Source organism: Ursus arctos, unplaced genomic scaffold, assembly GCF_023065955.2.
Source record: "Ursus arctos isolate Adak ecotype North America unplaced genomic scaffold, UrsArc2.0 scaffold_10, whole genome shotgun sequence".
Taxonomy (NCBI): Eukaryota; Metazoa; Chordata; class Mammalia; order Carnivora; family Ursidae; genus Ursus; species Ursus arctos.
In genome coordinates, this window is record NW_026622764.1 from 54,113,472 (window position 1) to 54,138,269 (window position 24,798).

The 24,798-nt window shown below is 42.2% G+C and overlaps 1 protein-coding gene across 5 annotated transcripts in view; it reads right to left on the minus strand.

The window, feature by feature from the left end:
• The window catches only part of LCP1 (lymphocyte cytosolic protein 1), an 80,499-nt gene that overhangs the window by 36,580 nt on the left and 19,121 nt on the right, over positions 1 to 24,798 (minus strand). For 2 of the 5 annotated variants that reach the window (XM_044381810.3, XM_026493291.4), the window contains exons 2-3: positions 17,083 to 17,147; positions 15,273 to 15,385 (exon numbers count right to left, since the gene is read on the minus strand). The gene's annotated coding sequence lies outside the window, so the exon portion shown is untranslated. Of the gene's footprint in view, positions 1 to 15,272; positions 15,386 to 15,531; positions 15,557 to 17,082; positions 17,148 to 20,058; positions 20,077 to 24,798 lie in introns of those variants that run through there. The other 3 variants (XM_048215598.2, XM_057308602.1, XM_057308597.1) reach the window with 3 other exon arrangements.

A 24,798-nucleotide genomic window follows, 5' to 3' on the forward strand; every position in this document is an offset into this window, starting at 1 on the left:
AGGAGGTGACCTGCCCAGAGTAAGATGCTCACAGACTTTCTGAGAGGGGGTAGTGGTGGGCTGGTCAGTATTTTGGTTCGATAAATTGGTGCCCAGTTACATAACCGCCAGGATCAGGGAGCCATCTGTAACCTGGCATCACATTGCCTAGGGACTCTTTTGAATGTGTCCTACTTTTCCTGCAACTTGACACAGTGGGTAAAGTAAAACTGGAAACTCAGGACCCAGATTCCTAGCTCTACCTCGATAATTTCAATATGTAGACAGGAGAAAACTACACAACTTCCAAACACTTGAATGAACAGTTAATAATCGAAAACAACATGTAATCAAGAACATCATTAATACTGCCGTCTTGAGTGCTAAACTACGCGGCCTGAAGAAGAGGAACGTAAAATATACAGGAGTCCGAAGCAAAATAAAATACCCCTAAGTTTTTAAGAAGTCATCAGGATAAACTTCTGAGACAAGGAAGTAGCTTTGCTTAGGTAATTCTGTCCCTTTCATGTTACAAAGTAGCCCACTGTAGGGGATCTAACCACCAGTAATTTACTCCATGGATACAGATATTCCAAAGTTTCACATAAAGGATGATTCTGAAAATGTTTTCTAAAAATGATTTTGTTTTTAAGAAGCCAAATAATGATAAATAGCCTCAAATACAGACAACCATTAAAAAGAGCTCTTATGAATTCTTCTGTCAAGTCAAAATCTCCTTTGGATTGACTTTTTTCTCCCTGCAAATACACTGATTTGCCCAAGGGCTGCTCCAGAACACAGAACTCGTTTATCTCTGCAGCCTGGAGGTAAAGGGCGCCGACTCCGTGGCTCTGTTCTCTAGCTGTCTTGGGCCCTGTAAACTCCCATGGGAAGCCAGCAGGCGAGATAACGCCCAAACTAGTGAACATGTTGTTCTGGGAGCCTCTGGTCTGATCACGGTTGAGGGCTTTGGAAGCTGTATAAAGCATAGCACACAGGGTTCAGCTTGGCCACCAACCGTGGAGTGCCCATCTCCCCGCCTCCCCCAGCACACCCCTCCCTGATGCCACCTGTTTTCTACCGAGTTGCTCAGAGCCATGACAGATGTGACAGAGAGCAAATCTCTTGCAAGCAGAGGGGATACTCCAGGCTTGGGGTCGTGGAGGCTCTCGATGCTTTGTCACCTCTCTCCTTCCCTAGGGTGTAGACAATGACGCTCCTGGTGTTAACGTCTTGAAAATCTGCAGCTACCTTTCATTCTGCATGCTTCCACAAGGACTTTAAGATCCACACTCTTCCCTACTGAAACTTCAGGGCATCCTTGGATCATTTCAAAAAGCTGAATATTATTACAGACTAGTAGATTACCTACTACTCAATTACTTCAATATCAGACACCATTCATTGTTCATTCATTCATTCTTTCTCATCCTCTATGAGTCTATGTGCAAAGCACCACTATGGTAGCTGGACTATAAGCATGGGGGCCACAAAGTCACAAAGCCTTGGGCTTCGGGGAGCCCACAGTTAAATGTCAGGTTTCAAAAGTGATGGAGAGATCACAGCTCACTTATTGCAAGATGGTTAATACAATGCAAAAAGTTTTGAAGATTGAAAATGAACAAGTGAAATAGGGCTGTGAGGGGGGAAAAAGGATTAGCTAAGAGTAAGAAATGAACATAGAAACTGACCAAAAAATAAAAATAGCAAACATCTAAATCAGCCAAAAAGGTATCCAGATAATTTATACACTTGTACACCTCCAAGGAACCATAACCGAAGTAACTGGTGAGGAGTGGGACAAAATGCCCAGTGTGGGGGCCTGGGAGACCTAGGGTACTGCTTGTCTGGAATACCAGGCTCCGATTTGCCTCCTTGGGCCTCTGTTTCCTTATCTATAAATTGAGAGATGAAATCCCTTCCATGTTAGAAGTTCCAAAAGTCTATTCACTAGCTGGTAAGTATATGCACAAGTTAGAGCCCGGAGCAGGTGCATTTCAAATGGGCCTAGAAATAGGGGCAGGGGTCATCAGGAGCTGTGGCAATCACCCCAATGGGCCTTCCCTGGAAGGCACTGCCTCCGAAAAGGACCCAGCATCTCCCAGCCCCTCCTGGCTCCTGCTCTTACCTCAGCAGCAGGTAAATCTCTGTCCTCATGCATTCTCCTCACTGACCAAGGCAGATGCCCACTGCTTGGCTGCTCAGCACAGAGCAGGGAAGTTACCAAAGCGGCACGTGGGACCTGCTTTCTGAGATGTCACTGTGCACAGCTTAAGACATGCTGATCCAGTTCACTCCCAGTTTCTAGGCAAGACTGTATGCAAACTGTCCCAGAAAGAGAGCCATCTACTATTTTCTTAAAAATATCCAAATAAGGAAACCCTATAACCTCTCTGGTGTCTCATATTCCTCTGTGTAACCTAAATCTCTTCTGATACGATTAAAGCTTTCTTTCTTGGGCTATTCTCAAAGGGAATGATAGAAGCTGCTCAATTCATAAAAATTCTGTCACATGCCTTAGTGATCGCCACCAGGTGTTTTTAAAAATATTCTTTTAACCTGTTTTTGGGGGGCTTATCTTTCAAATCTTTAATAGCTTTCTTTGCTATATTCTGGGTCTATGCCAACTTCCTTAAATGATGACATAAGAATAACAGTCATAGAATGTGGAGGTGAAGGGACCATAGAGATTACCTATCTGGCCACTCTCTTCCTGCCACAGAGGAGTAAAATGACACCCCAGTTAGAGGCTGCTGTCACTGGGCCTGGAGTCCATGCCTCCTTATTTTTCCTCTTTCCTTTATAAGTTTTCAAACTTAAGAGGTAATGCTGTTCTTTAAGGAAGACCTGCTTAACATACAATAAGAATATTTCCCCATGATTTCAAATATTTAATAAATAGAATTTCATGTGTTTCCTGAATATGAAGAAGAACTTAATCTAGGTATTGAGAGGGCACTGTCAGGCTAAAAGGTCCTAGGTCCTAAGCTACAAACAACAGGTGCCAAATCCTATGTACACTTTATATTGGTATCTTCTAGGTGATAATGACCAAGGCTAAGCAACTGCATTCTTCTGGGTATTTTTTTCTTGACTTGGCATTGAGGCCCTGATTTTCCTTCGCAACCGAAACAGCAAACCACATTAAAACAACTCACCCTGAGGCACAATGTTCAAAAGAGAAAATGCCAAATTCACAGATAAATACTGAAATGACACCTTCAGGCTTCTAAAAACAATCCGCATTAGTTTGGACATTCTGTTCTGGCTGTTGGTTAGGGATCAGTGAACTCTTCCTCCTCTGAGCGCTGGTCCTGACCTGGGCAGGTGGCCTCTGGGTCCACACCCATCTCTTCCAGCAGATTATGAGATCACAAGCTAGAAGTCTAGACCAGAAGTCATCTCACGGCGTTGCCACATGGCAGCTAATCAGGTGAATGCACAAACCCATTAATTGATGGCATACAGGGCTTAAGAAGTCTACTCACCTCCTTTGAGGAGTTAACTATAATATTCTTGTGCACCTGCTAAAAATATCCCTCCTGTGGAAAGGGACAAATGCCTAGAGCAAGCAAGTGAATGCTTCGAATTTTCTGAAACCATTTTGCTGGAAGAATGACTTTGCTGGGTTGATATGGGGACTGAAGAGAGGCTAGTGTCCCTAGGCAGTCTTCGACCTGGCCATGGAACGCCCCCTGCCCCACCACACCAGCCGCCAGCGGGTTTCTGCCTGCGGTAGCAGAACCTGGGCACTGGGCCTCTTCAAGCTGTTTCTGTAAGCCCTGCTGGCTGCCTGTGATGCTTGGCAGTGGGTCTCCAAGTCCAGTGTCTGACTCTGAGCGGAGACCCGATGAAGTGAGAGGAAAGGAACTGTGGAGACAAAGCGGTGACCAAAGGAGGGTAAAACCAGCAGGGATGCTCCAATTCTGTGAACCAGGAGCACCCAGGAAAAAGTGAGGAATGGGTGCTAGAGGTCCCCCGGATGTAACTTGCATAGCACTATCTGGACTATGAAATTCACCTCTGGTAATTCTAAATATCTGCTACGAAACAAATGCATATATACATTTCTTCTTTCAATAAATATCTGCCAAATACCTACTCTGTGCATATCCTGGTACCTTAGATTAGATGCTGACAACACAAAGATTAGATGTGGCCCTGGCCTGTTTAGTAGGGGGGAGAGTGGATTCTAGTCACTACAATACAGGGGGAAATTTAGATCCACGGGAAGGGAGAAAAGAGCTCACGCCTGGAGAGCCAAGCATTGCCCCCACAAGAAGTGACATTTGACCTGGATTTCCACAGATGGGGAGATGCTTAGAGATCAGCCAGTTTTTTCCCTTATTTATGAAAGATGATTAATCCTTATTCTCTCCATAGAATGTTCTCTCCATCTATGTTGGAGTCAGAGAAAACAATAGCTAACGGACAAATGGGAAGGCCAGCTAAAGTTTACTGAATGGTTATTCAATGCTAAGTGTTTTATATGCATTATCACATTTAACTTTAGCCACAAACCTATGGAGCATTATTATGATTTCCTCTTTATAGATGAGGGAACTGAGATTTTAATAATGGCCCCAGGGTTGCCTTGCTATGAGCTAGGGAAGCCTTAAGCTTACACCAGAGCCTGGAGGTAGGGGACAGCACCAGACACTGCCCCACACTACAGGCCAACACAATGTAGGTCTTACTGGAGGCACCTTTCCTTGTGCCTGTGACCACTGGATTTCTGTATCTTAAGGTTCTCTGCTCACTTTTGGGGTTACTCAGCTCTGACCTTGTGTTAATGAGGGCACACACACACATACAACACACCCTTTGCAAGACTGTACCTATGAGTGGGGCTCTTCCTGGGCTCTCTCTTTTGACAAGTTCTAAATATCTCCTCTTCAATTCCTCACCATCTTGAGGCAAGAGTTAAGAGCAAGAACCCCACCAGGAGGATCTTGCCCGTTCCTGCCTCTGCCTCCTGCCTCTGATGCACAAGGGATTCTCTTCGTTAGAAGCTCCACACCTGTCATCCAATCACATTTCATAAAGCACTGGCCTTCCTCTAGGTGCTGGAGATGCAAAGATGGATAGTAGGGAATCCTTGCTCTTTCAGGACACCCAGTCCCGTGAAGGAATATGTCTATGCAACTCAGAGGCCATGCTGACCTTCACACCCGAAAGGGGTTATTATCATGGTGCTGTGGGAGCACAGAATGGGAAACACTTAATTCTGCCCCAGAAGAGAAGGGAAAGCTACTCAAAGAAGGTGATACTAACCTTCACTGAGCTACATCTTAAAGAACCAGTTGGAGTTTTCCAAAAAAGACAAAATGGAAAAGGGCCTTCCATTTCTCCAAACGGTGGTATCCCCCTTATCCATGGGGTATACATTCCAAGACCCCCAGTGGATGCCTGAGACCACAGATAGTACCAAGCCCTATAAATACTATGTTTTCCTTTATATATACACAACTATGATAAAGCTTAATTTATAAATTAGGCACAGTAAGAGACTAGCAATAGTAACTAATAAAACAATTTTACCAATATTCTGCAATAAAATGTATGTGAATGTGGTCTCGCTCTCAAAATACCTTATTGTACTGTACTTGCCCTTCCTGTGAAGCTGTGCAATGATAAAATGCCAATGTGATGAGATGAAGTGAGGTGAATGTTGTAGGCACCGTCATGTAGCCATAGGCTACTGTTGACCTTTGACCTTCTGAAAATATGTCAGAAGGAGGATATTCTGCTTCAGGACCACAGCTGACCATGGGTAACTGAAACTGTGGAATGTGAAACCACGGATAAGGGGGGACTACTGTATAAGAGAAAATAGCCCTGCAAAGTGAGAAGACAAGCAGAGGATCACCAAGGAAGCTGTTGGGGGTTTGGCAAGATTGGCCCAGGAGGCAGCTCCCAGAAGAATTGGGGGAAGTGCCAGCATGGTTACCTTCCTCACTAGCTCTTATTTCTAGAAGAAAAACCTCGGTGGTCTAGGCTGTCCTTGCTAACTTCAGTCACAATGCTTACAGCATCCCCTCTGGGTAATACAAACACTCCACAACCCCCTCAAGCAACAAGCCATTTTGGTTTGTTTGTATGGACATAGCTTCCTCCCTATATCACCATCTCCCATCTAGAAAATACAGCCCTGCAAAGTGAGGAGGGAACTGGACGTGCTACAAAATGGGAAATGGGGGCCCGGAAAAGTGAAGTTGCTCCCCAAAGTCTCACAGTGAGTCAGTCATTGATCTGAAAAGAGAAGTAGAGCCTGGAGAATGCTAGTTTGGTCTAGCCAAGTTATGGGAAAAACAGAAGTCCACTAGCATTTAAACAACCTAACAGATTAAAAAACAACAACAACAACAACAACAAAACCCTTCAGATGCAAAGTCCATGAGCTGTGCTTTATATCTTAGGTATGTAGTTGGAGAGGAAAACAAGGAGAGGGGGTTCTTCTCCCACGCCTTTTAAGAATGGCATATGCTCCATTCTCCTATTGCTACCACAGGAGCTGCCTTTCACCCAGTCCAGGCCAGCAAAAAGGCATATCAGACATCCCACAAAGCTCATCCAAATGCTAATGATCTTATCTTCCTCTGGGAAATTATATGTATAATTGTATATCTGTAAGAAACTAGGGGCGCCTGGGTGGTACAGCGGTTAAGCGTCTGCCTTCGGCTCAGGGCGTGATCCCGGCGTTCTGGGATCGAGCCCCACATCAGGCTCCTCTGCTATGAGCCTGCTTCTTCCTCTCCCGCTCCCCCTGCTTGTGTTCCCTCTCTCGCTGGCTGTCTCTATCTCTGTCAAATAAATAAAATCTTTAAAAAAGAAAAAAAGAAACTAGGAAGTAACACGGTATGATGAAAAAAGGATGAGTTTCTATGCAACTGCTTCTTGCTATGTGTTTCTGTATACATTCCTTAAATTTTCTGAGCCTTAGTTTCTTCATGTGTTCATATGTAAAAAAGGGATATTGGTAATGCAATTTACAGGGCTCACTCCATAGGGCTGGGTTAGAATTCAATGAGATAAAGGGTTTAAATTGTATACAACAGTGCTTGGCAAAGGAAGGAGAGGAAGGAGAAGAAGGAGTAGAAGGAGAGAAGGGGAGGGAGGGAGGGAGAGAGGGAGGAAGGAAGGGAAGGAAGGAGTTAAGAAATGAAGGGGAAAATTAAAAAAAAGAACTTTCACAAAATTACCTTGGAGAACAAACTCAATTTCCACTATAAATTATATAAAATATTATGTAGAGTCACCACCTAAAATCCACACTTAACTGTATGTATGTTGTATGTGTGTGTGTGTGCATGCATATAAATCTAGATTTCACATCTATGTTCTATCTTCAAATGTCCTTAGTTTGGCTTGTTTGGGCTCATTTACTACATTTCTCATCCAGAGTCCTTGAAGTGAGTTTCAAAAGGTATTGCAGAAGCGATGGATGCCACAGACGAGAAGCCAATGGCTTTGGTATTGGCTGATCTCAGGTCGGGTGGTCAAGGGGCTCTGGGCTTAGCCTCGCCTGAAATACTGATGGTGGAAAGTACCTCCTAACAGTTGAGGAAGTGTGACCAGAAGAGGAAAATGTACAGCAATCTTAAAAGCCTGACCACATCCACCATGAGTCACAAAAAGGAACGAGACCTATGGGTATGTGTGAGCAGGACCATCAGCCCATGCCTCCTCAGTCTCAGGGGTGCACGAGCACCCGGGGACTGATTCTGTCCGCCTGGACTCTACTTCTATCCACTCTCCACTCCCTCATTCTCCAGGCATCTTCTCTATTACTGTTGGAGCCGGAAAAATACTGAGACAATGTGCAGTCCACGTTTCTATATTAGCAATGACAACAGAAGCTTCTATTTATTCTTAATATTAGGACCTCATTTTCTATAAGTTCCTTGGGGTAGTTGTTCTAGAATCTCTAACGATAATGTCACTCTCATAAAAAAACAAAATGAGGACTAACAGATACACGGGGGCAGGAAATTTGTATTAATTTGATGGGCTATACTCATCCTCACTCTGTTGGAAGCCATGGTTTGGCTGGCAAATATTTACCAACACCAACTGGCAATGGGATTTGCAATTACATTTCTTTTATCAGAATTTTAAAACACCTTTAGGAACCTGTGACTATAAAATGGGAAAGAGGCAGGGTGTAAATCTTGGTTCTGGCACTTACTGGCTCTGGGACCTCAGATGTAACCTTCCCCGAACCTCAGTTTGGTCATCTCTTATAATAGGACCACAACAACCTTATCTGGCTTTGGTGTGAAAATGTAAGAGTAAATATACGCCAAGGGTTTAGCATGATGCTTACTAAAAATAGCAAGGGCCCGGTCAGCCTGCAGTGATGTGTGCAGTGGAGTGAAATGTGCACAATGGTTGATGGCAGGGGGAAGTGGAAGAGGAAAATAAGCCCAAGAACAGACCCACGAAACACACTGTACTTTCCCCTATTTCACAGATGAAGAAACTGAGGCCTGCTTAGGCTCCACACTTCGTAAAAGGCTAGAAAATGCATCCACACTTGCTCTCCCTCTGTATACCAATACCATGTTTCACGCACAGAAACGAGTCAGACTCACAAAGTATAAAAAACATTATAGGGGAAACGACAGTCAGACTCACAAAGTATAAAAAACATTAGAGGGACGCCTGGGTGGCTCCGTCGGTTAAGCATCTACCTTCAGCTCAGGTCATGATCTCAGGGTCCCAGGATCGAGCCCCACATTGGGCTCTCTGCCTCTCCTTCTCCCTCTGCCCCTCCCACTCTGCTTGTGCTCTCTCTCTCTCAAATAAATACATAAAATCTTAATTAAGAAAAAACCTAACATATACATTGTTAAATATATTCTACATTATATACATTTATATGATTACCAGACAAAGTATCATAATTGCCTTTCTCTGTGGTCATAGGAAAGAAACAAAGAATCAAGGATATTTTGATGAAAAAAATCTTAATTTGAAAGAATGAGGGAAGGGGTGCCTGGGTTGCTCAGTGGTTTAAGTGTCTGCCTTCGGCTCAGGTCATGATCCCAGGGACCCAGGATGGAGCCCCATGTAGTCAGGCTCCCTGACCAGCAGGGAGTCTGCTACTCCCTCTCCCTCTGCCTGCTGCTCCCCCTGCTTGTGCGCTCTCTCTCAGTCAAATAAATAAATAAAATCTTTAAAAAGAAAAGAAATGAAATGAAACAAAAAGAAATAATGAGAGAAGGGAAAAATCTGAAAAATGTCTCAAAGGCGACCATAGTATTCTATCTTTCCAAAGGGAAATTTTTTTTCATGTTTATAAAGTATTGGAAACAACAGGGAAGGTCCGTTTCACATTTTTAAGATGAAGAAGCAGGGCTCAGTAACGCCGAACAACATAGACAGCGCTCATTGTGTTCATACTTCCACTTTGCACGTATTACCCAGAGTTCCCCTAAAGGACCCTGCTGGTGAAAATAACGTGAGCTGATGATCCAAGGAGGTGTAGAGGACCCACGCTTTAAAATGGTACACCAGAGGTTAACAAAGACATGACCTGATTCTAAATTTTGCCTGAGAAATGGTGAAAGGAAGAAGATATAAATGTTATACAAATACATCTGTGAGCCTCTTTACTTCATATATTCGGATACACGGCTTGCATAAATCTGGGTGCCGACTACCCAGCTGAGGGATCAAAATGCAGGCTGTTGTTTAAATGCAAAGTAATTATTCCATTAATTCACTTCCCTCTTGAAAGTACAACCAGAGAAAGAAGGAAAACAAATTATCCAGGAGATTGCAATTCACATGCATAATTAATTTGCCTGCCGAATTTTGTGCCTTGGCTTTTCTGCCTGTGGAGAACATAATCTCTTTTCCACTTCAGCTCAGCCACTCAGGAAAATGTGTGTGTGTGTGTGTGTGTGTGTGTGTGTGCGTGTGTGTGTGTGTGTGTGTGAGAGAGAGAGAGAGAGAGAGAGAGAGAGATAAGACATCAGGCTAGAAAAAGAGATAGAGATACACAGAGAGAGAGAACATGCATCCGTCATACAACTGGTGCTGGATTAAAACAAGAATCAAGGCTGCAACCACAGTACTGTGGCTTTGCTAGTTGCTCAATTTAACATTTTTAGCTTGTCTTTCCCCCAGAAAAAAATGAATGACCACATTTGAGAAACAAGCCTCCTTTTATAAATGGGGCTGATGCACAGGTGTGGCTCTGAAGTCGACCCTAACTTATTTTAACTTTTAAAGTGGGTCACTTTCCCCCCTCTATTTTTCAACTCACAATTAAAACAATCTTTCATTCTTTCACAGTTTGTAGGACACCTATGTTTGGCCATTTCTGTAGAATTATGGGTATATGTGCTTCAGAGTAAATACTAAATTATTTAATTTATTATGTGTCTATCAGTCACAACAGTCAGAAAATGTGAATACCATTTGACTGAAAGTATTCCAACCTTCTCAGACTAAGAACTTTTCAAAGCTTTTGAGGACAGAAATCATGTTTTGTGACCCATGTAGAGATCTATAAATTGGTAAAAACTATAAATACTCAGTCAAGTGCACAGAGGTGCTGGGTAAATACTGATAATGATGATAGACAAAGAAGAAGTCTGTTTGGTAAAATCAATTATAATATAGATGCACTTATTGGGATAAATTATGATTATTTGAGCTCAAGAGCTTAGGTACATGTAAGCACCATGGTCTGCTGCCTGTTTATTCCAGGAGAACATTATTTCTCCTGGAAGTCAGCAGTTATACAAAAGTGATTCAACTGTGGAAAATTAAAGTAATAAAATATTTTAATGTATTAACTTGTCTTCAGAAATGAAGATAACAGCAGTAACCACCTCACAAGATTGTAGTGATGACTAAATGCATCAGTATGGTTAAAAACACTTAGGAAAATACTCAGTCCAAACTGAGTAGTACGTAAGTGTTAACTATCATTATTAGGGTGAGAAGTTGAAATTCTTCCCCCCCCTTCCCCCCCCCCCCACTTGCTGTGTCTTACAAGATGGAGAGATGATGAAATTACGGGGAAGACTGATGTAATCACTCAAAGTGGCAAACCAAAACAACGGGGACAGTCTGATAGTTTAAGGAAGTTGATTCAGGAGGAACTCAGGAAAGCCACAGGAGATGCCATCTGGGCAGCCCCGTGTTTGCAGCAGCTGGAGGGAGATGCCCCAAGAATGTGGATATCTAATCTGGTGGCAACTTCTCAGAACTTCAAAATGGAAACAGTGTGAAACATGGTTTCTTTTAAAACTTAAAGTTTTTAAAAATTTTTAACATTTATTTATTTATTTTAGAGAAAGAGCAAGAGGACAAGGGGAGAGACAGAGAGAGTAGGAGAGAGAGAATCCCAGGCAGACTTTCTACTGAGCGGAGAGCCTGATGGGGCTTGATCCCATGACCCTGAGATCACAACCTCAGCTGAAATCAAATGTTGGACGCTTAACCCACTGAGCCACCCAGGTGGCCTGAAACATGAACAATTATGATTTAGGTGAATTGCCATCTGGCAAAATAGGGAAACTTGAAACTCTTGGAATCTGCTGACAATGGTTAGTTTTATACTTCGGTGGAGCTCTAATTCTAATTTTTATGCCCGTAGGGTTCAATATGCAGATGGCATAGCCTTATTTCAGTTGATGATTTCTGGGGGTTGGGAAACTAGCTGACAAAAAACCCTAAAGAGACCATTAGACTAATATAAATAATGTCACTCTGCTATAAAATCTGCTATTAGTCATAAAATCCAGTACCTTCACAATCTTACTTTATAAATTGTAACTCTTCATTAATATAATACATGAGCAAGTTTCTCAATTTTATTTCACCTAAACTAATATAAAAATTTGTTTGCCCTTGGGGCTCCTGGGTGGCTCAGTCGTTAAGCCTCTGCCTTTGGCTCAGGGGGTGATCCTGGCGCTCTGGGATCGAGCCCCACATCAGGCTCCTCCGCTGGAAGCCTGCTTCTTCCTCTCCCACTCCCCCTGCTTGTGTTCCCTCTCTCGCTGGCTGTCTCTCTCTCTGTCAAATAAATATATAAAATCTTTTTTAAAAAATTTTTTTGTTTGCACTTTCTCCTGTATACATAAAGGGCCTTTATTTTGTAGGTAACAAGGAGAAGTTGACTTGAGAACTTTCTAGACTAATCCAAAGTAAATAAGCAAAAGGTAATGATATCTGTTCCTGTGTTTTCTGCCATCAAAGAAGCCCATTATCGGTGCAAGAGTTTCTGTAAAGGTAGTTGAGTTTTAGCTCAAAGAATGTTTTTAGAGTAAAATAATGAGATTATAATTTTGTCTGTTTGCTGTAGTCATTGGACAATTTCTTAAATACCTTGAACTCAATGTCCATTTAATGCTTTGAGGTGAAAATGAAGAATAGTGTTTTGGCAAAGAGGAAGCATGGTAGAATGCAAAATATTGTATGATTACCGTAGCTTCCTTCACAGCAGTCACTGGGGGAACTCAGTAAATATTCAGTTAATAAGTGAAGTCAAAGAAAAGACTTCCGTGCATATCTTAAGGAGCTGAGAGAAAATACTTGAGACAACTTTTCAATTCAGTCAATGTCATTAGCACGTCCCATGTGCTAGGAGAGCTAGAGAAGGAGCTGAGGCTGTCACCAAACAAGGACTTAGCGCTGAAACAGTATGATTACTGCTATACTTACTCTAAGATCAAAGCACTAAGCAGGGACACACAGAAGAAACTGTTAGTGGGGGCAAGGAAGACGGGGGAAGGGTCCAGTAGGATCCTTTAAGAAAGACCTCAAAAAGGACACGTTTCTTGATGTGTGCCTTGAAAACTGACCGTAAGTTTTACAAAGAAAAGAAGAAAGCAATTGGAGCAATAGTTGGAGCAAAAAGAAGTGAAAGAGCATGGAACTTTCTGGCAGCTTGTGGTCTTGTGCACCCAGAACGCGGCCAAGAGAGGATGGGGAGAGTCAGAGCAGAAGGAAGTGACAAGAAATAAGGTTGGGGAAGTGGTTGAGGCAAGATGGTGAAGGCACAATTCTTTAGTAAAATTCTTTAGTAAAATTATACATTAGTAAAATTCTTCAGTAAAATTATACATTAATTAAAAGAGAATACTTCTTTATTTTACTATTATATGAAACCCACAACGATATCTCCTACTTATAAAAATAAAAATGCTTCTGGGTTTATTGCAAATTTTTTTCTCTTCTTTCTCCCTCTGTCTTTCTCTTTCTCCCCCTCCCTCCCTTAAAATTGTGAATGCCAAGATCTCTTCAGTCAGCTTCAGAAATAAAAGCCTCTAATGATCTATATCTGGGAAAAATAGGCTGGTGTGGAAGAGGGGATCTAGAACAGACAGCTGCTTATAGAAAAGCAATACGGAGCTGAAAACCCTGGCTATCTACCGTCCCTCGACCCTCCAAATGCCCAGTGACCTTTGGCCAATTCCTTCCATGGTGAGTCCACTCCTCAGGTCTAAGGGCAGTTAAGAGAACTACGTGAGATAAACCATAAAGAGTGGCTGCACCATTGTCAGTACATATAAATAGTATAATATAATAATGCTATTATTACTTGTCTTCTTTAAGTAGGTAATTTTGAATGAGACTTTACTTGTTGGCCTTCTCCCCTTCGTCAAAGGGATCAGAAAAGGAATACAAATGATATTAAAATACTGAAATTGTTTGCTGAATTACCAATTGTTTCAAGACGTACTCTCCTTTACAAACTAAAGGAGACAAAATTTAAAATGTGACAAAGAAAAGCATCAGTGAGATAGCTAATGACAAGTCCCACCACAGCAGTGCTGGTTCAAACGGCAAGAGCCAGAAGATTTTTCCCTGATGTTACTGGGGGTGAGCTGGAATGAAGAGAAATGGGTATTTTATAATCTATCAGGTTGACACTTTAACAGTCTAAACTTGATTTAATCAAGAGACACTTTTTTTCCTCTATTTTGAATTAACTTTTTCATATTCCATTTTATCTCCTCCCAAAGTAAGGAAAATGCAGACATACCTTCACATTCTAATTTATTTTGTTCTCATTAATATTTTTACTGGAAATAAGAGCATTTTTAAAAATTTGTTCTTTTCTGGGATTCAGGTCCTCCTCCCCCAATTCCACATTCTTGCTAGTTTGAAACCATTAGGAAAGATGTGTAAAACAATATGGACGGCCACATTTGGCAACTTTCAGAAATTCACAGTTATAGGCACACAACTAATTCTATTCAAATTTGCCCGTACAGATGTTCTTTGAAAATTTTTATTTAATAGAAACCAGTTTATGATCAATTTATGTAAATTTAAAATTAATACATGGCAAATAAACCACCATTATCGACTGAGTTTTTCTTTTTAAGTTGTCCTGAGGAAATAACTTTAGAACACAAGTTGCTCTACTGAATAAGAAAAACTGGGTTTTGATAAGCATCCTGATAAATTAATCCATTTCCAGCCCAAATGGCTTTTTATGTCTATCATCTGTCGATGGATCTTAATCTGTTGGATAAGGATAATTAAATGAAGGTTGATGCTATAAGATCCAAAGTCTATGACTGAACAGAACTTCTAGAGTAAATATCCCACATCAACTCCGTCAGAATTTCTGTTGTAGACTGAAGCCCTTCATCCAGACTTCAACAGTCATTTGTTTGGTCATAAGCCTAACCAATAGTTCAGACAATTCTGCAAAAGCAGTACAATTAAACAAGGAAAATTGCTTTTATTTTTACAGACTAAATGAAGAAGAGGTGCCTCGGATGCCTTGTGGTTATCAAACACACCCATTAAAAACCGCTGGCGCCAAATACCCAGTAACACACTCAGTAACGTATGACTCGAGATGTTAATATATCCACTCAAGTACTGTAAAGAAACTTTTTAGAAAAACGGAACCACAGGAGCTAAAATTAAACTACGGCTAGGCCAACGAGCAGCGCAATCTAAGTGATCAATATGCACTTTCCTGAAAACATTTTAAGGTAATAAAATCACAGTAAATAGCCTCCCTGAAATGGAGCAAGAGACATAAATCAAAACACGGTTTGCTTTGAAAGGTGGGGAAAAAACCAGGAATCATTGTTTTGGGGGTGATAGCTGTGGGGAACTGGAGAAGCAGCCACCCCAGAGAACTGAGAGGTCCCACAGTTAAACCGTGGCCTGGCTCACACAGGGCTCGGGTAACAGGTGCTCGGATCTTGGTCCCCTGAAGGCAGAACCCACAATCCACAGAAACAGAACCGCCCAACAAGCAAAACATCATAAGCACTTAGAAACAACAAAAAGACATTAAGAAAATTTACCTTGTAGAAAAACTGTCCTCAGTGGTACTGGCGTGGGACCAGAAACCCCCTTCTTTCTGATCTGCAGAACAACTTTGTCAAACCCGGGTGTGCAGTCACAAGGCAGGAAGTGACTAGAATGACAAATCATCGGCCAGGAAAGAAATAGATTTTGTCTTTATAAGGACATTTAACCTAACTTTTTTTCCCCCCTTTCATGTCTCCTCCCCCACAGGAATCACCTGACAGAACAGGTCACACAAATTCATAAGCTTCTTACCACTTCCTCTTTATAAAGCATTTTTCTCTTCTTCCCTCTTTCTTCTCTAGCTCTCTCTTAGGCTCTGGGCTACTTAAACCTGTCTGATTTCAGATAACAAGGCAAGGTCAGCCTGCTACCTTTCCTACTCGCTCTGACCCCCTGCTGCAAAAGCATAGCCCAGGTGCCTGGCTACTTAACAGCAAAGACAAACAAATGACTGGCTTTCAGTGGAGTAGCCAGGGGGAAAGGCGGCAGGTACACCTGAGGCAAACTAAAAGGGATTTCCTTGGGAAAGCCCCGCCCCAGCCGAAACCTAACCTCTCTTAAGTGTCCCTGAACAATGATCTTATTGGAGCAAACAAAACAAAATGGTCTCTTTAAGGGGAAGGGCCTAAAAAAAGAAAGGCCACTATATTGTTTACTCATTCTTTTATTTATAGAACATCTATGTGCTAGGGATCTCTTTAACCCAATTAAAGATTTCAATTATTTAGACGCCTCCTATAAAGAGCACCGGTAGATCACGCAGGCAGCTGCTAGAGTTAAATGGGTAGCTAGATTCCTTCATACAGACCAGATTTATTTTTTGAATGCACATTTTATAAAAGGAGCAGGAGAATTTAAAAAAAAAAAGCTCTATTCTATCTCTAAACCCTGGATGCTGTTCTTGAGGGCAAATTCCCGTTTTCAAAAGTTAAGTGCTCAAATGCTCATGGCCTCGCGGAAGCTGTGAAGGTTGTGTTAGTGCCCGAGTCATGTTAACTAAACACGAAGCACCATCTCCAGATTGCCCCCAAACTGTGTGCGGCTCCAACAGTCAGCTACTGAGGAATAAGGATTATGGCTACACTTCAATCTGATGATAACTTGATAGTGCTTGATCATTCTAGATGCTTCTGTAGTTGCCGGGGGCCTGGGACCCCACCAGTGGATTCTGGTTGGGGAGCTGCCCTTATACTTCATTTGCCTCTTTGATTTCTCCTCTAGAAAGTTCCTGCTTCTGACCTCAAATGTTAAACCAAGATATTTCTGATTTATCTACTTCATTAACCCATGGTATGGCAACTTCTTGGTCAGAACCACATAGAAGCCATCTTGAAGAAGAGGGTGGATGGAGTCATGAAAGAGATGGCGGAGATTCGGTCCATTCTGGAAGTGGCTCGCCTCCAGGGAGCTATCAGCCCTCTTGTGACTCCCAAGGAAGACTGAGAGGTAAATCAGACCCTGTTTTCTCCATTGAATAATGACTCCCAACTAACAGAATGCAGAGGGGTTTCAAGAAGCACCTAAATTCTTTCGGGACACCAAAGGAACCCCCGTACATCATTGTGACCGTACCAGTCACACTACAAAGCAGCCAAATGCTACTGGTTGCTACTCTGGTGGGAACAATCACCATTCTGGGCCCTGCAGTCAGACTCTCAGGATTATGTCCTGATGGCTTAAGGATGAAAACCTGTGAAATGTGGAGCTCCCTAATCTGGCTCTAGTCCCAGGTTGGAACGATGAAGGGAATGAAGACCCAGGAGTAACACGTCATAAAGGGAAACAGAGGCTCATTTCATTTACCTGGGAGGAGGAGAGCAGCTGCATCCTGTAGCTACTGGTGCCTGGTCATCGGAGGTCTGAGGAGTCTGTGAGGGAGAGCAAGATATATTTGCGCATTAGTTCAACAAGCATTCAAGTGCCTGTTTCTAGGCACTGGTGATTCATAGATGGATAAGGTACAAGCACTGTTCTCAAGGAGCACATAGTCTAGTAGGGAAGAAAAACATTCATGTAAATGAATGCCACCTGTTAGGAAATGAGGTGAAAAGGGCTGTGGAACACTGAGGCAGACGCAGATGTGAGCAGAGCTGACACAGGAAGAAGGTGAAACACATGTGGTGATGACGAGCCATCAGAAGAAGGATTCAGAATTCCAGACAACATCTAGTTTCTAGAAGATGAAAGCCATTGAATTGTGCCACTTTACCACTCCATTGAAGGAAGCTTCTACTCGAGCACCAGCTCAGCTTCGGCTCCACCTCGGCCACCCACCAGCACCTCACCCACATCCTGGACTACTCCCTCTATCTGAATCTCTATATCTGCCTCCCAGCGGCATATGTCTACCTAGATACCGGCAATTGTTTAGGTCTCAGATCAAGGCTTTTTCAGAGGGCCAGATTTTATCACTTTCAGTGTTTTGAACTGCTTCTGCATCATGAAAATAGGCAGAAAACTGACTTTTGGTTTTACTATGATTTTTCTGTTCTCTACAGACCATGCACCACTGATGGCCAACGCCCAGAGAGGACCTCTCCCATCCTCCACCCCTCCACAAGCCTCTACTGCCACCTCTGCCACTTCTTCACTGGCCTCGCCTTTGCTGTCCTCCCCTACTCCCCCCACCCCGGGGCTGTTCAGAAGCCCACGCCTCAGTCCCTAATTCCGCACCTAATTTGGCATCAGCACAAGTCACAGAAACACAGACTTAGAATTCAAGCTCCTTGCCTTCAAATTACTGTTGAGAAATACTCTTATTCAATTTCATTACTTCCTGAGAGCAAGCATTACCAACCAGGGGTCTCTCGACCTCTAAAATTATATGCCTAATTTTGTGGGTATATTCTTCCTGGGTTTATCATATTACTTATCATAATATTAAAGAGATCACAGACCCCAAAAGTTAGACATTTGTTCCAAACTCTCTTCTCTTGCCTCAATCTCCCACTCCAGCCTCCTGCATCCTTTTCTGCCCCTTATTTACTGAGATGACCCAAGTCATCCGGCCTGAGTGTCCTCCTCTAGCCTCCTCTGCTCTCACAAGATGCACCTTTTCCTCCTCTTTCCATCTTTAAAGGAGGAGGTGTCTTTGTATCTTCTCAAGGTCAATAGTTCCTCATTTTAATCCTAATCTTGTATCTTCTGTTTACTTAAATACCTTGCTCCATCAATGACTGCATATTTTTCTGGCATCTTTAATCTCTTATACTCCCTTCACTTCCCCGTCGTGCATTGTGGGATGAATGCAAAGGGAAGAACACCTCTGCTTTATTCCGTTGTCACCTCTACCTCCCCTCCCCGATCTCTGGTGGGTAAGGAATGAAAGTAAGATGGGCACAATCCCCCCCTTTCTAGATAGTCCCCTGTAGTCAAGGACACAGACACGTGAGAAGGCCAGAAGTACTCAGAACCATGAGATAAAAAGCAAAGTGCCCATGGGAACACGCAGCACTAATCCAGACTTGGGGTCTGGGAGGTGCACAGAGAGCAGAGTGGCGTGGTTAAGAGTAAAGACAGTGGGCTACTTGTCTGGTGTCAAACCCCAGCTCTACAGCTATACTAGTCATGTGGCCTTGGGCAAATCACTTCGTTTCGCTGGCCTCAGTTTCCTTATCTAGAAAATGGGGATAAGAACAGCATCTGTTTTATATAATTGTTGTGAGGGTTAGGTTAAATTGATAGATGTAGAGAACACAGCAGAGTGCCTGGCACATAATAAGTTATACATAAGTATTAACTAGTATTTTAATATTTATATCAGTCTCTGGACTAGACTCTGCACCTACATTATTTCATTTATTCCTCACAATGGCCCTTTCAATTAGGTATTATTTTTGTGTTTCCTTCTTCTTTTTTTTTTTTTTTTAAGTATACTTTCCAGTTCTTCACTACCTCTTTTCTATGGAATTCTACCCTGACATATTTGCTGTGAGACTTTTCAGAACCTCCCACTAGAGTAGGTAGAGTAAGTAGAGTAAGCCACCCAGGCTTATTTCATGTAACTTGCTGGGAATGGAGCATTAGAATGTTATCAGAGGAGACACAAATAGAGGTCTTGAATATGCTTACATGATCTGACATGGTCTCCTCAACGTCTGACATTTACTATGAAGAAAACACACCCTTGTTTAAGTGGAATGAGGAGATGCTTGAGGCCAACCTGAACCCAACCCACAGCCCAGGGCGAATCTAGCCGACCCACATTCTGAAGCATAGCCATTCTGGCTGACCTATAAACCTAGGTTTGTTGTTGCAAAGAAGGTGAGATTTGGGAGTGGTTTCCTATGCAGGGTTGTTCCAGAAACACGTGACTAGTACTGCCCCTTCACCAACTATTTACAACTCTACTGCTCCCGGCTTTTCCAATCATCCTCGGGCCAGATGACTTGGATCCTTAGGCAGATGTTTATTGGTTTTCTTCCTGGCTCTTGGAGTAGTGCCGGTGCTCAGATAGGGAGTGGGATGAGTGCGTGAAAGCTTATTACCCCTTTGCTTGATAGCAAAAATACAAAAGAAGCAGCGGAGTGAATATATAAATTGTGGTTCAGTATAGTATCTAGCAGTTATAATGAGTGAACTAGATTGTCGAAGCAAGAATAAATCTTAAAAATATAAACTTGGGGGAAAAGTAAACATTGCAGAATAATACTAATATTTGTACGCATTTTAAACAATTATTACAGTGTGGCTTATAGATGTGTGTGTGTGTGTATGTGTGTGTTTATAATAAAAATATGTCTAAGGAAATTATAAATGCCAATTTAAGAACATAGTTACCTCTGTTAAGTTAAGGAGGGAGTGGGATCAAGGAAGGTAGACAGAATTCAACTATGTCCACAGCAAAATGTTCAGACTTGGGAAAAAAAAAAGTGTTGGATACATGAGTGTTGGTTGTGATAATTCTCTTATTCTCTTTTATCATATTTTAAATATTCTTCATTTAAATTTTTAAAAATTTACTTTCATGATTAATAATTATATTCATATGGCTTAAAATTTAAGAGATGCTCTAAGTTATATGGTAAAAATTTTATCTTCCAACTCTGTCCCCTGGTAATTCATTCCTTCTTCAATTTTTAAATATTGGCTTTGTTGAGACATGACTGACCATCAAATTCACCTTTTAAAATTGAAATTCAGTGGGTTTTAGTATACTAACAGAGTTGGGCAACCATCACACTACATAATTCTAGAACATTTCATCATCCCAGAAGGAAATGCTACACGTACCCAGCAGCAGTTACTCCCCATTTATCCTCACCTTTCAACCCCCAAGACACTTTATTTTTTTTGTCTCTAGATTTGCCTGTTCCAGACATTTCATGTAAATGGAATCGTTGATACGTGGTCTTTAGTGACTGTCTTCTTTTACTTAGCAGAATATTGTTAAGGCTCATCTATGTTATAACATGTTATCAGTACTTCATTCCTTTCTATAGAAAAATAATATTCCAGCATATGGATATGCCACATTTTACTTATCCATTCATTAGTTGATATACAACTGAGAGTTGTTTCCACTTTTCAGATATACAAGTAATGTTGCTATGAATATTTGTGTACATGTTTTTTTGTGTGGACATCTTTTCTTTAATATTTTAATCAAAGCAATACTTGAACACCACGGGGTTAGAAGCGCTGACCCCCCACACAGTTGAAAATCCATGTACAACTTTTGATTCACCCAAAACTGAACTATAATAGCCTGCTGTTGACTGACTGTTAAGCCTACTGATAACAGAAACAGATAATGAACACATATTTTGTATATGTATTTTATACTGTATTCTTACAACAAAGTAAGCTAGACAAAAGAAAAGGTTATTAAGAAAATCATAAGGCAGAGAAAACACATTTACAGTTCTGTACTATATTTATTTTTAAAAATCCATGTATAAGTAGACCCATGCAGTTCAAATCCATGTTGCTCAAGGGTCAACCATATGTGGTTTTAGAAGTCAAATATTACCTTGGGGTTCATGAGGAAACACCAGTCTCCTGACATACATCTTCTTTACCTCCAATTCCCATTCCCCAAAAACAATTATTTTCAACAGTTTGAGCTATTTCTTCTGCTACTGAAGATTTCTAAGATGCTATGCTTATGCGCTTATGCTGTGTCTGGATTGTTCAGGTTCAGATTTTGTGTGTGCGTGTGTGTGTGTGTGTGTATGTGTTTTACTAGGGAGATGAAGATTTGACCCCTTACACCCCCAGTGTGTACCCACTAGCTCTCCCACCATCCTCTAAAACAGGTTATAACACCTCTTTAGTGAAATCATCATTCCATTTTGACAATGACTACATAAATATTCACAGCTGAGTTACATAGAGCACAATGTTTATATTTCCCTTTTGTATCTTTTTCTTCATTTGCTAGGTTTCTACGTGCGTATTACTAATTCTTTATCAAACTCTCTAACAGAGCTCAAATACAATTTAAAAAATCAGGAGATGAGTCTGTTTCTCTTTTTTTCCTTCTTGGAGAGGTGCTTCCCAGGGTCCTTTGTCCTCCTGTCTGGTCCTGCTGCCCAGCTGCCGTGCAGAAGCTTCCCTCTGTCATCATCCTGGGAATCCCCTTCGTCTCCCTCTGGGTTGGATCTCCTATTTCTGTACCACACACCTTCCATCTTCTTGATCTACTTCCTTGTTTTAATAAGTACATCCTCTAGTAGATTCCTGAGAGAGGTTGCACGGGACATAAATTTCTTGAGACGTTTTATAGCTGAAAACATGTATAGTCTAGTCCCATTCTTGGAAGTTCACACTGGAAATCATTCCCTCTCAAAATTCTGAAGGAATTGTTCTAGTGTCTGATACCATCCTGACTTACTGCTCCTTATATAAACTGTCCACCAATCCTCCTATTTTCCAGCTCCATCTCTCACAGCAACCTTCAAAGGTATGTGATCCCTCAGCGTTGGGAGCTTTGCTGAGTCCATGGTGTGATTTGAATTGCTTCTCGTTGGCACCTCTCATTACAGGTGTAGGGTCCAGCTCTGTTTTGTGTACTTAAGCACTTTCCATAATCCATGCCTTTTATGGCCTCCAACATTCTGCTCACATCTCTTGTCAACTATTACCTCATTTGATACTGGGCTCTCCTACTGGACTGGGAAGTCCATGAGGCCAAAAGCTTTATTAGCTTCTAAACACTCTGACATTTCAAAAATGTTTATTGAATAAAATGAATGAAGAGGACTCAGCTGACTGGAGGAAGAGATGGAAGGAAAAGGCAGAAATGTACTTTGACCACAAGGGAATGGCATGTGCTTAAGACCACAGGTGAGAGAAAGCAAGCTCCATCCAGAACCTGAGAAGGGCTGAGTATTCCTGCCGTGAAGAGTGCCAAGGAGGTAGGGATCGGGGAGGGGTGCAAAGAAAGAGAAAAGGCTGGGGAATCCAGCAGAGACCAGATCATGGTGGGTCTTTCAAGCTGTGTTAGGGAGTTTGGTCTTTACCCTGAAAGGAATGGACAGTTATTTTAAAGCCTCTACTAGTTTCCTAGGGCAGCTGTAACAAAGTATAAACCCCAAACTGGGTGGTTTACAATAATAGATATTTATCGTCTCATGGTTCTGGAGACTGAAAGTCTGAAATCTGGTTGCCAATAGGGTTGGTTCCTTCTGAGAGCTGTGAGGGACACCCGTCCTGGGTCTCTCCTACTTTCTGGTGGTTTGCTGGCAATCCTTTCTTATAAAGGCATCACCCAGATCTTTGTGATGCCGAATTTCCCCTTTTTATAAGGAGACGGTCATATTGGATTAGGGCCCACCCTTCTGACCTCATCTTAATGTCATCATCTACAAATCCCCAATATCTAAATATGGTCACATTCATAAGCACTAGGGTTTAGGACTTCCATATCTTTTGGGAAGGACACAATTCTTAGCAGTGTCCTAACAGAAAGTGACATAATCAGACCCATATTTTAGGATAACTTCCCCACCTCCAAGGAGAAGGAGCAGGGGTGGAGAGGATAAAGATCACACCACCCCAGAGGCCTTTGCCTTCAGCTCCATGAAAGGTGAGGGTAAGTGGTAGTGGGACAGAGACAGGAGGGCAGATTCCAGGGATGCTTGGTAACCTGGTAAGCGGAAAGGACAAGAAGGAGCTGACCGAATACAGAAGAAGAAAGAGACTGAACAGAGGAGAGAATGCAGACAAGGATGACCCCATTTCTTAACTCCCACATTGTCTTTACTGAGCCGCTCATCACATCCCTGTTCTAAAACTGTGGTCTAAGGGACTTGATTTAGTGTAAATGTCTTGCCCTTAGGCAACATTTGACTTTGACTCTGTTAACCATCCTTTCATTTTCATCTCTCTTCTCCATGTACATTTATACATAATTGTAAAATGAGCAATTCTATATTGAAATACCGCTAGCATTCAATTATCTAAAACTGAACTCACTCTTCCTCTGACAAATAAGCTACTGGGCACCCCATCCCTTCTTAGTTCAGCCAGGGGTGCATCACTGACCCAGGACAGTCCCGAGTCCTTTTTGCCTCTGACTTTTTCCTCCTTCTTACATGTGGCCAAAGTTGCATCTATTTTTCCCTGAGGGTCATTTCCAATTTTGTGCTTTCTGTGCCTCTTCCACCTTACTTAAGCCCTTACTACCATACCCTTGCTCTTTGGATCAGCTTCCCAATTCACTACTTCCTACCTCACTGTTTCATTTTTTGTTTTGAGAGAGAGACAGAGCACACGAGAGTGGGGGGGGGGGGGCAGAGGCAGAGGGAGAGAATCTTAAGCAGACTCCATGCTGAGCATAGAGCCCAATGCGGGGCTCGATCTCATGACCCTGGGATCATAATCTGAACTGAAATCAACAGTCGGATGCTTAACTGACTGAGTCACCCAGGTGCCCCCTCACTGCTCCTTAATACCTCCCACTCGTCCCCACCATACACTCCTCCTCATCAAGCTACACCTTCCTCCCCTCATTCTCCTGCTCATTAATCACCTGAGATTACCCATCTCTTCTAGGATAATGTCCCAATGCTACCTCAATCCGTCTTTCAAGCCTCATACTACCAGCATAAGCCCTCTGGTGTGCTCGAGCTGGTCTGTTAACTGTGGAACATGCCAGGTACATTTCTCATATGCCTATCAGATTCCTGCGCTCTTGCTCCCTGCCTGCTCGCCCACTCCCCATTTCTGTAAATCTGAATCATTCTCAGCACCAACAGCAAGACTGGCTATACAACTTGTGGGCCCCAGTGCAAAATGAAAATGTGGGGCTCTATGTTCAAAAATGATCAAGAATTTTTAGATACTGACAACAGAACATTAAGCCAAGTATGGAGCCCTTCTGAGCAGAAGGCCCTGTGTGGCATGGGTCACATGTCCTCAAGAATCCTTCCTTGACCAATTTATTTTTTATTCTCCTCTTAACGCCTATAGTACAGTCTACAAGCCATTCTTGACATCTGTTGCATGCTACCTTTCTTTGTCCATTAATCTCCATGTCTGTATGAGTTGGCAGCATCTTTATTCATTCGTCAAGCT